Source organism: Cavia porcellus, unplaced genomic scaffold, assembly GCF_034190915.1.
Source record: "Cavia porcellus strain 051 isolate PalLab524CR breed Dunkin Hartley unplaced genomic scaffold, mCavPor4.1 scaffold_2, whole genome shotgun sequence".
Lineage (NCBI taxonomy): Eukaryota > Metazoa > Chordata > Mammalia > Rodentia > Caviidae > Cavia > Cavia porcellus.
The window spans coordinates 69,028,857-69,042,460 of NW_026947485.1; positions in this window are offsets into that span (position 1 = coordinate 69,028,857).

The following is a 13,604-nucleotide window of genomic DNA, read 5'->3' on the forward strand; positions in this document are numbered from 1 at the left end:
TCCTTCTGTGTTCTGTTTCAAGGCGAAAGTTATTTTCACTGTTATGTTTTGTAATGACTGCTATGCTCTATTCAATATTCTCCTTCAATTTGTTTTACAATGGTCTGTTATTGGTTTGATTTCGCTATACCTAATTGACTGGACAACTATTGTGGAGATAATGAGATATACTATAGTACCTATTACTACTATCCCTATATCCTGCTTTGAAGTTCTGTGCCAATGTCACTACATTGTCTTGATTGGCTTTGTTTTATCTTGTTCTGTTGTATTTTTATTACATTCTAAATAAAATTTTTTAAAAATTTTAAAAAGGCATAATACAAAGGTCGAATTTTCTGTATCATATACCTCTTAGTCTATCAAAGCATGTAGAATCCTCAGAATAATACTTATAAATACATAAAATAGCTTTACAAAGCAAATGAAATTGAATTGCAATTGAAAATCAGGTGAAATACAGCTATCAAAATATTAAAAGAAAATTTATGCTATAGTAATATGCAACTATTAATATATTAAGTAACAAGATTGGTGGTAGAGCTAATAACTTATCATTCTATGTGGAAATTAGCATAAAAATATTTGAAGATAAATATGGTACTGGGAGTGGGCAAAAATGCCAGTGATTTCTACTGTGATGAGCTGCAGAATATAATGTGGTACCCCATGGCTCTGTGGTTCACAGCCTAGAGGAGAAATTCTCAGTTTTAATTAGGGCCATAGAAAAGATTGTTCCTTCCCATCTGAAAACACAAAGGCCAAGTTAAGAACATCTGGTCTCCCTTTTATAAAAACTACAAACATAATTAATATACATTGACAAAATGAGCACTAACTAAATGAGCATTCACTTCCCAGAACTACAGTTAGGATTTGCCTCAGTTTTCAGAGTCCAGAAACAAAACCATGGCTGCAGATGGCAAGAAGATTAAAGTTTGTGAAAATGGCGAATGGCTGATAGACAATGAGAAGCAACAACCAAAAAATTTATTTTACCACAAAACTGACTCCCAGAAAGACCAGGATAAAAGAGAATGTAGTGGCATTCCTTCCATAACCCTAGCACAACATGAGTTTCTGTGTGTCTTAAAAACCCATAATATTAGCCAGGCGTGGTGGCACATGCCTGAAATCCCAGCACTCAGAGGCTCAGGCAGGAGGACGACTGAGTTTGAGGCCAGCTTGAACTACATAGTGAGACTATGTCTCAAAATAAATACATAAATTAATATAATATAATATGATATAAAAATGGGAACCTTAAACCTCTAAGTGCATATCTCTAAACCTCTCTTCTGCCCGCATAATTTTGATTAAAATCTTTCTAGAAGGCTCCATACTCTATCCAAAAGATAGATTTCAGTTTTTTCAAAATGCTAGCTTGGTCAATGAAAATTTTAACCTAATAGCAATATAAAATAACAGGAAATACTTTAAAAAGCAAAACCACAGAACTACATATTTCTCTACAGTTTGTTGGTTGTTGTTGACACTGGGTTGTTTTTACTTTAAAGGGTGGCAGAAGCAACCCATCTCCCTGCCAGGTGGACAGCTGGTGAGGCAGGGAACAACCTGAAGGAAGCCTGGTTGCCAGAGGAGAGAATCTTCACAGCTGTCCTCCATTCAGGACTCACGACTCCCCTCTAAAGCCGAGGGGAATCCTTTCCCAGAGTCACTGTAAAAAAAAAAAAACACTGGATTAAAAAACAAAACTTTATTCTCACAATTCTAAAGGACAGAAGTCCAAAATCAGAATGCCAGCAAGGTTGCACCTTCTGAAGGCCTTGAAGAAAAGCTGTTCTTTGCCTCCATCCTACCTTCTGGTGGCTACCACTAACCTTTAGCATCCTTTGTCTTGGGGCTACACAACTCTAATCTCTAACTCTGCTTCACGTAGTCTTCTTTCTGTGTGTTTGTATATCAAATTTCGCCCTTGTTTCTCTTATAAGAATGCTGGTAACTAGAGTTAGTCTTACCCTAATGCATGTCTAACCTGGAGCCTGCAATTTGGACACTCCTGTGTTCTAATAAAAAATTCAACTAAAGGAGGTGGTGTTATTAAATACATTAGCTATATTATATATCTCATACGCAGCCCAAGACAATTCTTCATGCTCAACCGACAGTCCATCCCATCTCTGGATCCTTAACTAATCACATCCCTAAAGACTCTGTTTGAAAATAAAATCACATTCACAGGTACCAGAGATTAGAGCCAGACATCATTTAAATGAGCAAAACTCAACTTACTACACCAAAGATTCCTAAAATTATATACACTCTAGCACAGAAATTTCTAGTGAAAATATGATCCAAGGCAGTATAGAGCATAAAGCATTTTTCTCTTGTAGATTGTATTAGCAGATACTTCAATATCTTTTTTATTAACTGCATATCATAAAATACTGGCATTTGCAGATTTGTTCAAGAAAAATAAGGGACATATATATCTACACAATAAAAATAGATGTAGTAAGCATGGCTAGACAAAAAACTTAAGTATTTCAGGAACTTGGAGAAATTATACATCCAACCCTGCACTCCTGGGTGTCACTTCAGCGGTCATGCACACCCAAGCCAGCGCTGGAAGGTGGACCAGTCTAGGATGGAAAAGCAGGATGATTCTCCTCAGTCACTGCATTCCCAATTCTTAAGTGTTCCCAGTTTTTAAATAAAACAGGAAAATGTTTCACCTATACCTGAATTGTTCAAACATGCTATCTACATTTGTACTTAAATTAACTCTTTGTGAACTTTAAATAATTGATAGTTCATCTGTAATATTAAGCCAATTTTTCATTTTTACAGAATTTTAAGTAATTTCAGAAAGGATTCTTAATGTAACACAAAAAGAAAATTCTATCTGAATTTTGTAAATCAACTAACAGTACCATTTTTCAAAAAGGGGAGACTGCATGATGCTGTAACGTGTACACTCATTTTTTAATCCAACAGTCTTCATGTACTAAGATTTTTAAAAATAGATGCCAAAGTGTGGGAATGTGCCGTTTATGCTTGCATCCAACTTCATAAACAATTCCATGTGTTCGAAGTGGCTGTGGTTTGGCAAGCTGTGGCCAGCCCAGGGTGAGAACTACCATTGACTCCTGAGATCTGCACCATGTTGGAACTTAGGGCATTGGGAAACCAAGCAACCAGCTCACCCCCCTGGTAAGCAGCTGTGAGCTTACCGGCCTGCAGCCTGAGAATCAAAGATCCCACCCCTCACCCTGTTAGCAAATGGGAGCCAGAGATCTGAGCATCTCTTGGGAGGTTGACCATATACAATATAGCAAATAATGGGATTTCCTTCTACCATCTCTTTGAAGGCAAATACATTTACCACTGTTTTACTTTATTCTGATTAATGATATTGCCCTATTGAATATTCTGTTTTGATAAGTTGTATAATGTTCTGTATTTTATTTTGCTATACCTGATTGAAAGAACAACTATGATGAAGATAATGAAATCTATCGTGGTACCTATTACTGTTGTCCTGGTAACCTGCTGTGAAGTTCTGTACCAATTTCACTATCCTGTCTAAGTTGGCTTTGTGCCATCTTCTTCTGTTGTATGTTTCTACCTTCAAAATAATTTTTAAAATTTTTTTTAATTCTATGTCTTCAAAGCAGAAAATATCAAAAAATTAGAAATACAAATATATAAACCATCCATCAATCTATTTGTTCGTTGTGTTTAATGATATTATACAATTCTTTCTGGATGTATGATCCTCATTATATTTAGTTTGGAATGAATCCAATACCTTTTGAACGATTTTATTTTATTTTTTATACCATCCACAATTCTTAGCACAGTTACTGGTATATAGTGAATCCACAGTTGATAGTAGCTACCGGAGCCCTAGTGCTTTATATGAAATTGCTGCTCTTTCTCCCAGAAAGAATCACTGGTGTATGTGACGACACTGAAGGAAGTCATACAAAACAAATGTCTCTCAATATTTTCCCACTAATGAACTATGAAACCCAAGTTCAGGGACCACCTAACTTATATTGTGCCTTACCTTCATTTATCACGCCTCCTTCCTAAGGGTTTTGCTTAAATAAGTCAAAACATATTGGTAAACTTTTCAGATGAGCTTTATGCAAGCATTTTTATTAGTAGTGATACTGGTATGATCATTATTAAAATACCCCTTAGTGAGATCTTAGGGCACCCCCAAAGCTGGAATTCATGGGGTTGCCTAAGTAAGTCTCAAGCCTCCTCCACTTGGTCTCCTTCCCTCTACAGGGTGGAGATTTCAGTCTTGGCAGAGAAGAAGGGGTTACTGTCACTGATAGATGTTAGCTTCCACTGATAGTAATAATAACCCTTTATTTCCAGTAAGTGGATTTTGACAGATTTGACAAATTCTCCAAATTTCTGGAGTTCCGTGAAGAGACCTGAATGAACCTGGATAGTTTATTTGGGTTTTCTTTTTCCTTTTTAAGTTTATTTTGATTACCTACTCAGTTTTAAACACCTAATATGAAAATATAACCAAAGAGCAGAATAGTTAACATTTCAAAGATAGATCTTTGTCCTCTTCCTCCTTAGGATTAAGGGGGAAATTCTCTCAGGGAGGAGTGTCGCTATCATGGCATCATCAGAGACCACCATAGTACAGATAAAAAAACGGGTAGAATCCTGGACCCTCACCTGCTACTCACTAAAAACGTAATTTGCATTTTCTTCTGAAATAAGAACTTAAAAGTCATTTTTGCTATGAGTCATGACTCTTCACTTGAATCTACAGATGCTACTAGATAACTAAAAGCAAAACAAAATTTGGGTTTAATTTTGTATTCTTTGTTACTATAAATCTTGGATGAAATTTCTTCTCAGCTCTATATATAAATATATTCATCGCTTAGGGAATGTCTTGTAAAAGTTGGCAAGGCACAGTTGATTAGCACTGAGTTTACATAACCTCACTCCCTTCAGGATTGAGAGCATCAGAATGGATGATTTCCAAGGGATTCAACTCTACCTGGAAGATGCCAGCCACTATCCTGAGCTTATGATCACCTAGAATCCCAGAGAAGTCGGAGGCTCATCTGACTGAGATCTCCACAGACAGAGATAATCCTTTCCTAGGAATGAGACTATCCTTCAGCCAAAATGACCCCAGAACTATGACCCCAGCACTGAGGTAACGATCAACGAGATGGCAGTCCACCCTCAGTGAGCACACCCTCTCCAAGATGCCAGGCTGGAGTCTTTCCTATCATTGCCCTGCCTTTCCAAACAAAGATTTCTTTCCTGTAAAATAATTAATTAGATAATCCTGTCCCTTGGATTTGATCAAAATATCTCTCTTCCTTATGATTGATCTTTGACCGGCGCAGCCCCCCAATGAGACAGAGGACGCTCTTGTGGGTAACAGGAACTGCCGCTTTATTTACGCGGGCTCTGGTTTATATATTCAGCAGTGACCAATCACAGGCTGCCACGAGGAAGCAGGGCGGGAATGGGATGCAGGCTCTGGCTAATATATCCAGCTGTGGCCAATCAGGGGTTGCCACAGAGTCAGCACGGGGCGAATACGAAGTGAGCACGAGGTGCGCAAGGGGTGGCTAGTTTAGAGAGGGACGTAACACATTGCGGAAGCTGATGTGGTCTTATCGTCCAGGGCGGGGTGTGTTGAGCGCCTGCGCCCGACAGATCTTCTTGGGGAAAAACCATTAAGTGATAAAGAGCCTGGGATTTAAGTTCAAAGTGAAATTAGTTCTGATTCAGAAAAAATCCACTGTGATCACTGCTGTACAAACTTCAAAGAAGTACAGATTAAGAATATCCCTGAACATCTCCCAGTGCAACAAAAGCAGGTATCTGAAGGGAACTGGCAGAGAAGCTGTTTGCTTTGTCTTTCTCTACTTCCTTTTGTTAATGATCCAAACATCTTTTCTTACACCATTTGAGTGTACATTTGCACCTCTTTTTTCTGGAGTCATTATACAAAAAAGAGATGCCGAGCTGTGAGGAAACAAAACTGTTTCAGTGGCCACAGCACAGTTCTATAACGCGCAGGGGGAAGCATCCAGTCTTCTCCCTGATGAATTACGCTGGACATCTGTGCACAGCCTGTTCACAACTGCTGACTCCAGGGTCTTAGAAAGCAATATCTCACTACAGATGCATTTTCAGAAGAAAAAGAAAGTCCAGGAACTCTATTATACTTTCACAGAATCATGTTGCAAACACCAGAAATATGGAATCAACAAAGAAGTAATTTAATGAAAAGGTTATAGATGAAAATGAAGTCTTAAAGAAGAAAGGCACAGCCCTGAGAATAGCAAGAGATAAAGTATCCAGAGGCAATTGGCCCCTTCTGAATACTTTTAGCACAAGAATGTTTGGCAATCAGAAGAAGCAGGTGCCTTAGCATTCTCCTTTAGCTGGCGAAGCACAACTTGAAACTCACCAATGCATTTTGACTAGTATGGTTTTAAAGATGTTAAATTTCTATGTACCTCCTTAGAGGTTTTTACCACTCTATTATTTTGCCTTTATACCACTCATTCAACAAACTTTACTGAGACTCTACTAAGTGCCAGTTTTGATTCTAAATGCTGTATGTACAGCAATGCACAAATTACACACACACACACATTTTTTTCTTTGTGCTTGTGCCTCCTGAGTTCTAGGAGAAAGACAAGCAATAAACCTGGTAAAGAATTGCACTGTGTTAGAACGTAATGAGCGCACTGGACAGGAGAAGGTAGAGTGAAGTAAAGGGGAGCAAGTTTAGCAAACGAGGCACACATGTGTGTGATTTTCAATAGGACTGTTTTGCTGCTCTCTTATACATGTTAAGGGGGAAAGCAAGATGTAGAACAATGAGATTACTAGGCTGCCACTCGTATTTTTAAAATAAATACGTGTACTTCTCCATGTATTACCTGTCTATGAAAGGAGCCCAGTAAGTCATCAGTGTGGTTGCCTGCATGGAACTCAATCTCCAGAAGAGATTTTCAGTGTAACCCTTTTGTGTATTAAATTTTGTGCCTTTGCAACAATTCTTTAAGTATTTTAATTAGTTCCTTATAGTAAGTTTATATAGCCAAAAACAATGAATGAGAATGAAAATAACTATTTGGTAAATAATCTGTGAATATAAAAAATCTAAACTTGATACTGCCAAAGCATCTGTATTTTATACTATCAGCAGCATAGCAAGTTTGACTGTTATCTTTCAAACACTTTCCAGAAGGAAAAATGGCTCTCAGCAAGTAATTGGCCTTTACAATCAAAAATATGTAGGGGGAAATGGTCTAATATCTTCACTATTCTTATCCTTTGTTTTCCCTCTGATGATCTCTTTTATGCTAATTTTAGGGCTAATTTCCTCCTTTATATCTGGTGAAAATCTAACTAACTTTCATTACTGGCCCTGGACACAGACTGACTGGATTGGAGTTGCCTTTACCAGCAAAACTCCAGTGCAGTTGGTAACCACCACCCATCTGTTGACTCATAGCTTTGCTGATGCTTAATATATCACTTTGTGCACCTCGAGGCTAGGGTGGCCCTATCTTCAGTTTTTAAATTACATCTCTGTTCATGTTAGCTGAATTTATAAAAAAAAAAAAATAAGTCAGTAAGTTCTCATGAATGTTTCTCCACCTCTGCAAATTATTTTGAATGTCTTGTTCTTCAATGGCAGCATAATCACTAAGTCACTTCATCAGAGGTCAGCAGGTGTGGCTAGGGCCACCTCTAGATTTCTTCTGGTCATGGCCAGTGTCCCAAGAGCATACAAAATTGGCAGACTTTGTGACCCAGGGCTCATGAGGATAAAGGGGACCCAAACAAAGAGGACAGGAATTCCTTGCCCCTTTTTCAGTTCCCAGAAGTAGCAGCAACTGTCTGTCAGTCCAGACTTAGTCAGTGACTTTTTAAGATATTCATGGTCTCTTACCCTCAGCTTCTCTATTTGTACCTTTCCCTGGAATCACAGTGGTAGGCATCAAGTTAGACATTAGCAGGCCTGGAGAGACACAGTTATGAGCTACTTGAAAAGCAGAGAAGATATGATTTTCCCCCGTTTCTTTCTTAATCATTAGCTACAGATAAAATCCACACAAGCTTGTGGTTTCAAACTTTAGCTTAAAAGAATGTCACATTCTCTAAGTGTTCTGATAAGGTTCCCTATACAAAGTCCAGACCATAAGTAAAGGTTTGGAAAACTTCAGGGTCTCAACACTTACCTAAGGATTAAACAGGGACCTACTTGTCTCTAGAATAGGTAAACTCAGCCCATTTTATTTGTACAAGAACAATGACCTTGGAAAACGGAAAGGATATTTCTTTAAAGATTTCGCTGATCATATAAATGTTACCTGAGACCTCATACAGTGCAACTGCACTTTGGCACTTGCCTGCCTTCAAAGGTCAGTCTCTCCCTATCTCCTTCTCTCCCTCCTTTCTATCTATCCTCCCCACCACCATTTTGTAATAAACACTACCTATATTCTATATGATGGCCTGTTACTTGTCTGAAATCTTTTATCAAAGATGCCAGAAATGAAGGTACATGGCCAGTTCCCTAAGGTGCTAGGACCCCACCGTGTGGGGACCCTGCCTCCCTGTTACAATGGCCAGATCCATTAGGGCATGTCTTATTTTTAAATTCTTTGTGGTCATTCCTGACATCACCACCCAGCCCACTCTCCAGTACTGTCACCATCTGGCATGTTTTCCCATCAGTGCTTTTTTTAGGTCTGGGTGGGTGGCAAATGTTTGGTTTTGCTTCCTGGTCTGGGTTGGCTGGAATCCCAAAAATTGGTTAAAACCAAGTCAGTGGCCCAGGTTCATTTTATACTTCAGTTTCTGAGGATGAGGGGAAAAGGTGAGTGAAGTTCTATTTGTGTACTTCTCCACAGAGTAGGCAAGAAACAGAAAAGGAAGTTTGCTGAGACAGGAAGTTACATTTCAAATGTACTGGGAAGTAGCTGATAAACTTCAATCACAGAAAACAACTATTTTCTCAAGTCTCAAACAGACAGGATTTTTGTGTGTGTGTTTTTGTTTTGTTTTGAACTATGACTGTCTCCCTTATTCTGACTGCATGATGCAGAAGTGTAAGCAAAAAGCTGGCCTGAACAAGGCATTCCTACTTACCTGGTTCCTCTTACCAGTCAGGACCACACAAATACTTAACAGACACCTGATTATTGACTCTTATAACTAAAAAGCCAGGGAAATAGAGCCCTCCTCAGGTCTGAAGCACCAACTATTTTAGAAGTCTGTCTCCTCCCATCACTCTTCTGTCTTCCTTCTTTCTCAGGCTTACTTCCTCCTCATAGCTTCTTATTCCAGCAATTCAACCCTAGGTGCACTACTTTCCCAGATGTTTCAAGAAGCATTCTTATTGGTCCAGCTCTAGTCACTAAACCAAAAGCTGTGCTTTGATTGGACAGGCCTAAACCGAGCTCCAAGAATTCTAGTAGTGTTGTCAGTCCCAAAGTCCAAGATTGTGCAAGGGCACTTATCAAAAGAAAATGAAACCATAATTAGTAGCAGGGGGAACAATGGATGCTGCAGGCCCAGGACAAATAGGACACCAGTGAGGATCAAGGGAAAAATTTTAAGACTGTTAGGGTTTCCCAGCACAACAGAGAAGCAAAAGGAAAGAAAAAAGTGTTCTTTATTGAGGATGTGAAGAGTAGCACAGGACTCATGAGGTTGGGCATTTCTCCTCTGACCAGAGACAAACATGTTGGGAGGTTGTTTTGTTTTGTTTTGTTGTCTTTTTCCTTTTAATCGGTACCAGGGATCGAACCCACGACTGCCTGCTTTCAAGGCAGGCGCTTATGCCGCTGAGCTAAATCCCCAGCCCCCCCCCCCTTTTTTTAATCTATGGAGGTTTTATGACCCCTGGTCAGCGGTGGAGTTTTGGGCAGGCGTTGATGATGGGCGAGGAACTGATTGGAGGGAAGGGAAAGAGGACGCTGTAATCAAGGCTGAAGGGGAAGGAAGAGGAAGTGGTCATCAGGGTAAGTGTCATTTTTGCTTTGGCCTTCTGCCATGTTAGACCACCACCATAGTGTCCAGAAATCTTTCAGAGACCTCATTCTTAAACTCATTCAATCCCTCATTTTATGCTGCTCTTAGCCATATGTGCTAAGCAAGCAAAAGACAAAATGTTCCTTATACCCTGTGATGGTTAATCATGATTCAATCTGATTAGATTAAGAGTTCCTAGCAGATTAGTAAAACATGCTTCTGGGTGTGTGTGGGGAGGGGGGTGATTAATATCATCTGGTCCCTAGCCCCTTCCTCTCAGGGCTCCTCTTCTGCTGCTTCCCAGCTGCCCTGAAGGCAACATCTTTGCTCATTTACCACTTCTGGCCAGGTTTCTGCTTTGAAGCCAGTCAACCATGGCCTGAATGTTCTGAACCTGGGTGCCATAAGAAACCTCTCTTTGAAGTCAGATATTTTGTCCCAATAATGGAAAATCTAATACATAAACATATTCAAAAATATATCACTGAGGGCCTGAACTGTCCATCATAAGAGAGTCATTTCTTTAGGTTAGGCAGGAACATCTGTAGGACTATTTCCATTTTTTATTCTTTTTGCCTGTTCTCCAAAAACAGAGCAAATCTTTAAGTCAATAAGAGTTTCTGACACACATATCCTGATGATGATAGTCGAGTCAGTCATCTTTAGGGCCAGCACCTGTTGGAAGCTTTATCCCATAATAAGATGTGGTATGGCACAAGGAAGCAGCTGCAGGAAGACAGCAAGACCAGCGACCAAGACAGAGATGTACAGCATGGAGTCCCCGGAAAGAAGGCAAACTGTCGAAAAGGAGATATAAGATACTAATCAACTTTTACTTAATCGTTTATGGATATTTAATAAACACTGGTTTTCATCAATTTGTGTAAGTTCTGTCATCTGGGGAATTTGAGATAGTAACCAGTGAGTAATGAAGCAGCAGGAAGAATTCAGGATACAGCAAACATGGAAATTCCCAAACAGGAGCACTCGGAGAACACACGGCATCTGGGCAGCCTTAGCCTAAATTCTGATGATCAGACCACAAGAAAAGGGATGAATCCTTCCAAAAGCAAATCCTCGGGTATTTGGGTTATTGGCATATTTTGAAAGTTTAATTTGCCTGTCCAGCGAGGGTTTAAAACAATAAGAGAGTTATGAATTGTGTGTCCTTCCCAACCCTAGAGGAGAAAATTAATCTTTAAACCACAAAATAAGTCAAGTGCCCCTTAAAATAAGCACTAATGAAGACAAATTTTCCATCCATCATATCCCACTAATTTCATCTTCCTTTTTGGGACTTTGGTTGCCTTTAGCAAAGAAAATATCTTACATAACTGAAATAGATCTCCTTTCGGATCCATCAAATCTCAAATTTTTTTATCCACTTAATAGTGATAAAGTAATGATTCTGTTATTAGTTGGAAGCCACATTTGGGAATGTAGCTGTCATTGTGTCACCTTATAATTGATCTAAACAGTTTCTGGAAACCAAAGGGACCTGCACCATACCTGCCAGTTCTCTGCTTTGGTGGCAGACAAGAGTCAGTCTTTACTGATAAGAGTTTAGTTAGTAAGAATTTTCCATATGTATGTTAATAATAGACTACAAGTCAGTTGCCTCAGACCAGCAACTGTGAAAACACTAATACGTAATAAGCCATGATACACTTTAAAGAGAAACCTGGGGGAAAGAGAAGGGACCTAGACCCTCCCTGTATGGGGAGAAGTCCTTGAAACAAAGAAAAAGCTTATTTTCCCACTATACTTAAGACTAAAGAAAAAGTAGACTTATGAATTGTGTGTTCCGACTAGGCCTAAGGGAAAAATCAACTATTATATCACAAAATTAAGTCAGGTGACTCTAAAACTTAGCTCTAACAAAAGCTATTTTCTATTATTTGTTTGTTTGTGATAGGGCATCACTATATAGTCCAGGCTGCCCTTGAACTTGCTATGTAGCCCAGGCCAGCCTTGAACTCGCAACTTGCCAGTCTTAGCCTCGCAAGTGCTGGGTTGTAGGCTTGTACCACTATCTCCAGTCATTAGTTATTTCACGACACTTTGCACATACTTGACTCAACTGGCTGCTGGTAGCTGCAGTGGCATCTCCTAACTCCCCTCTTCTTCACTGGCTCGACTGGGAAAAGCCTGCAGGCAGAATGTGGGAGACCAGAGTATCTGGGGCTCCCAGCAACTTTCTTTTCACACTAGCTACTTGTTTTAGATTCCACTGGCTACTAATAAGTCTTCATTCCGGCAGTAACTATTGGGATCAATGTGTTGAGAATCAAGTTCTGTACCAATAGGGCAAGCCCAATCATAGGCCAGAGGCAACTCATCTGAGCAAGGCACTACTGCGCTCCCAATCTGTGATCTAAAACTCAGAGCCCTCCCAGTCTGACTCTCACCCAGCCTTCAAGCTGACCGCCACAGGCCCCTCAGGGACACACCTGCAGGCCTTCTTCCCTGGCACACTCGCTCCTCTCCTCTATGAATCTTCAAACTGGGAATTTAAATGCTACAAATCAACAAATACCTTCTTACATCCTTCCCCGGCCTAAGAACACTGTAACTCTGCAAATTAAAATAATTTGTGGCAGGCTTATTAATTAATGAGTGCAATAATCTTTGTTTTGTGTGAAGCACTGTGACTCAGCGGGGTGGTGAATTCCAGGCTGAGCAAGCGCCAGCCCTTGAAGCCTGAACTCCTGGAGAGCAACCCCTTTCCAGTAACAACCATCAGATCTAACCACCGTGATAAAGTGTAACCTACATTGTGTGGAACAAGAAAATTAATTTCAACTAATAACCCAAGAAGACTTCTTGGAAGATGTGGGTCCATGAGGACAGTTACAGCCCAAGCAAAGGTGAAGTGAGCCGGCCAGCGCTGGAAAGCATCCTCCGTGAGATGGGAATCTGGATCTCGGCAGGCACACTATGGAATTTAAGACCAGATGGCTGAGTGAGAGACCAAGCAGAAAGGCTCTGTTCTAGACTCCAGAGTTTGGAAACACAGGAGCGCTTCCTTCCATGAGTTATCGTGACGCTGGAAACCTTAACGGGCCATAGCCATGGATTTTCAGATCCCTCCACATCGAAAGATGCACCAATCTTTAGCACATGCCGCCGGCCCTGCACGTGGTTGGTTCCGCACCTGTGGGACCCACACTTGTGAATTCAACCAACTACACCTCAAAAATATGTTGAAAAACATTTTAACACGTACCGAACATACACTTTACTTGTCATTACTCCCCAATACAGAGTGACACCTATTTAAACAGTATTCACATCTTATTAGGTGCTGCAGACCATCTAGAACATTCAAGAGGATGTGCACAGGTTACGCGAGGGGCTTTGGCGTTCCTGGAGTTTGGGGTTCCCCAGGCCCTAACACCAGTCCCCTGAGATCCAGGGAGATAAAGGTACAAAAGATACCCTGGTCCTTCTCAGCTGGCTCCTATCAATGACTTCTCTGCCTAAATTAAGACCTGAAAACTCAAGATCATCCCAAGTCGTGAGCCCCTGAGAAGCCAGGACTTGCTTCAGAGGACACAGGACCTCTCACTGAACCAGATGCCAGGGGT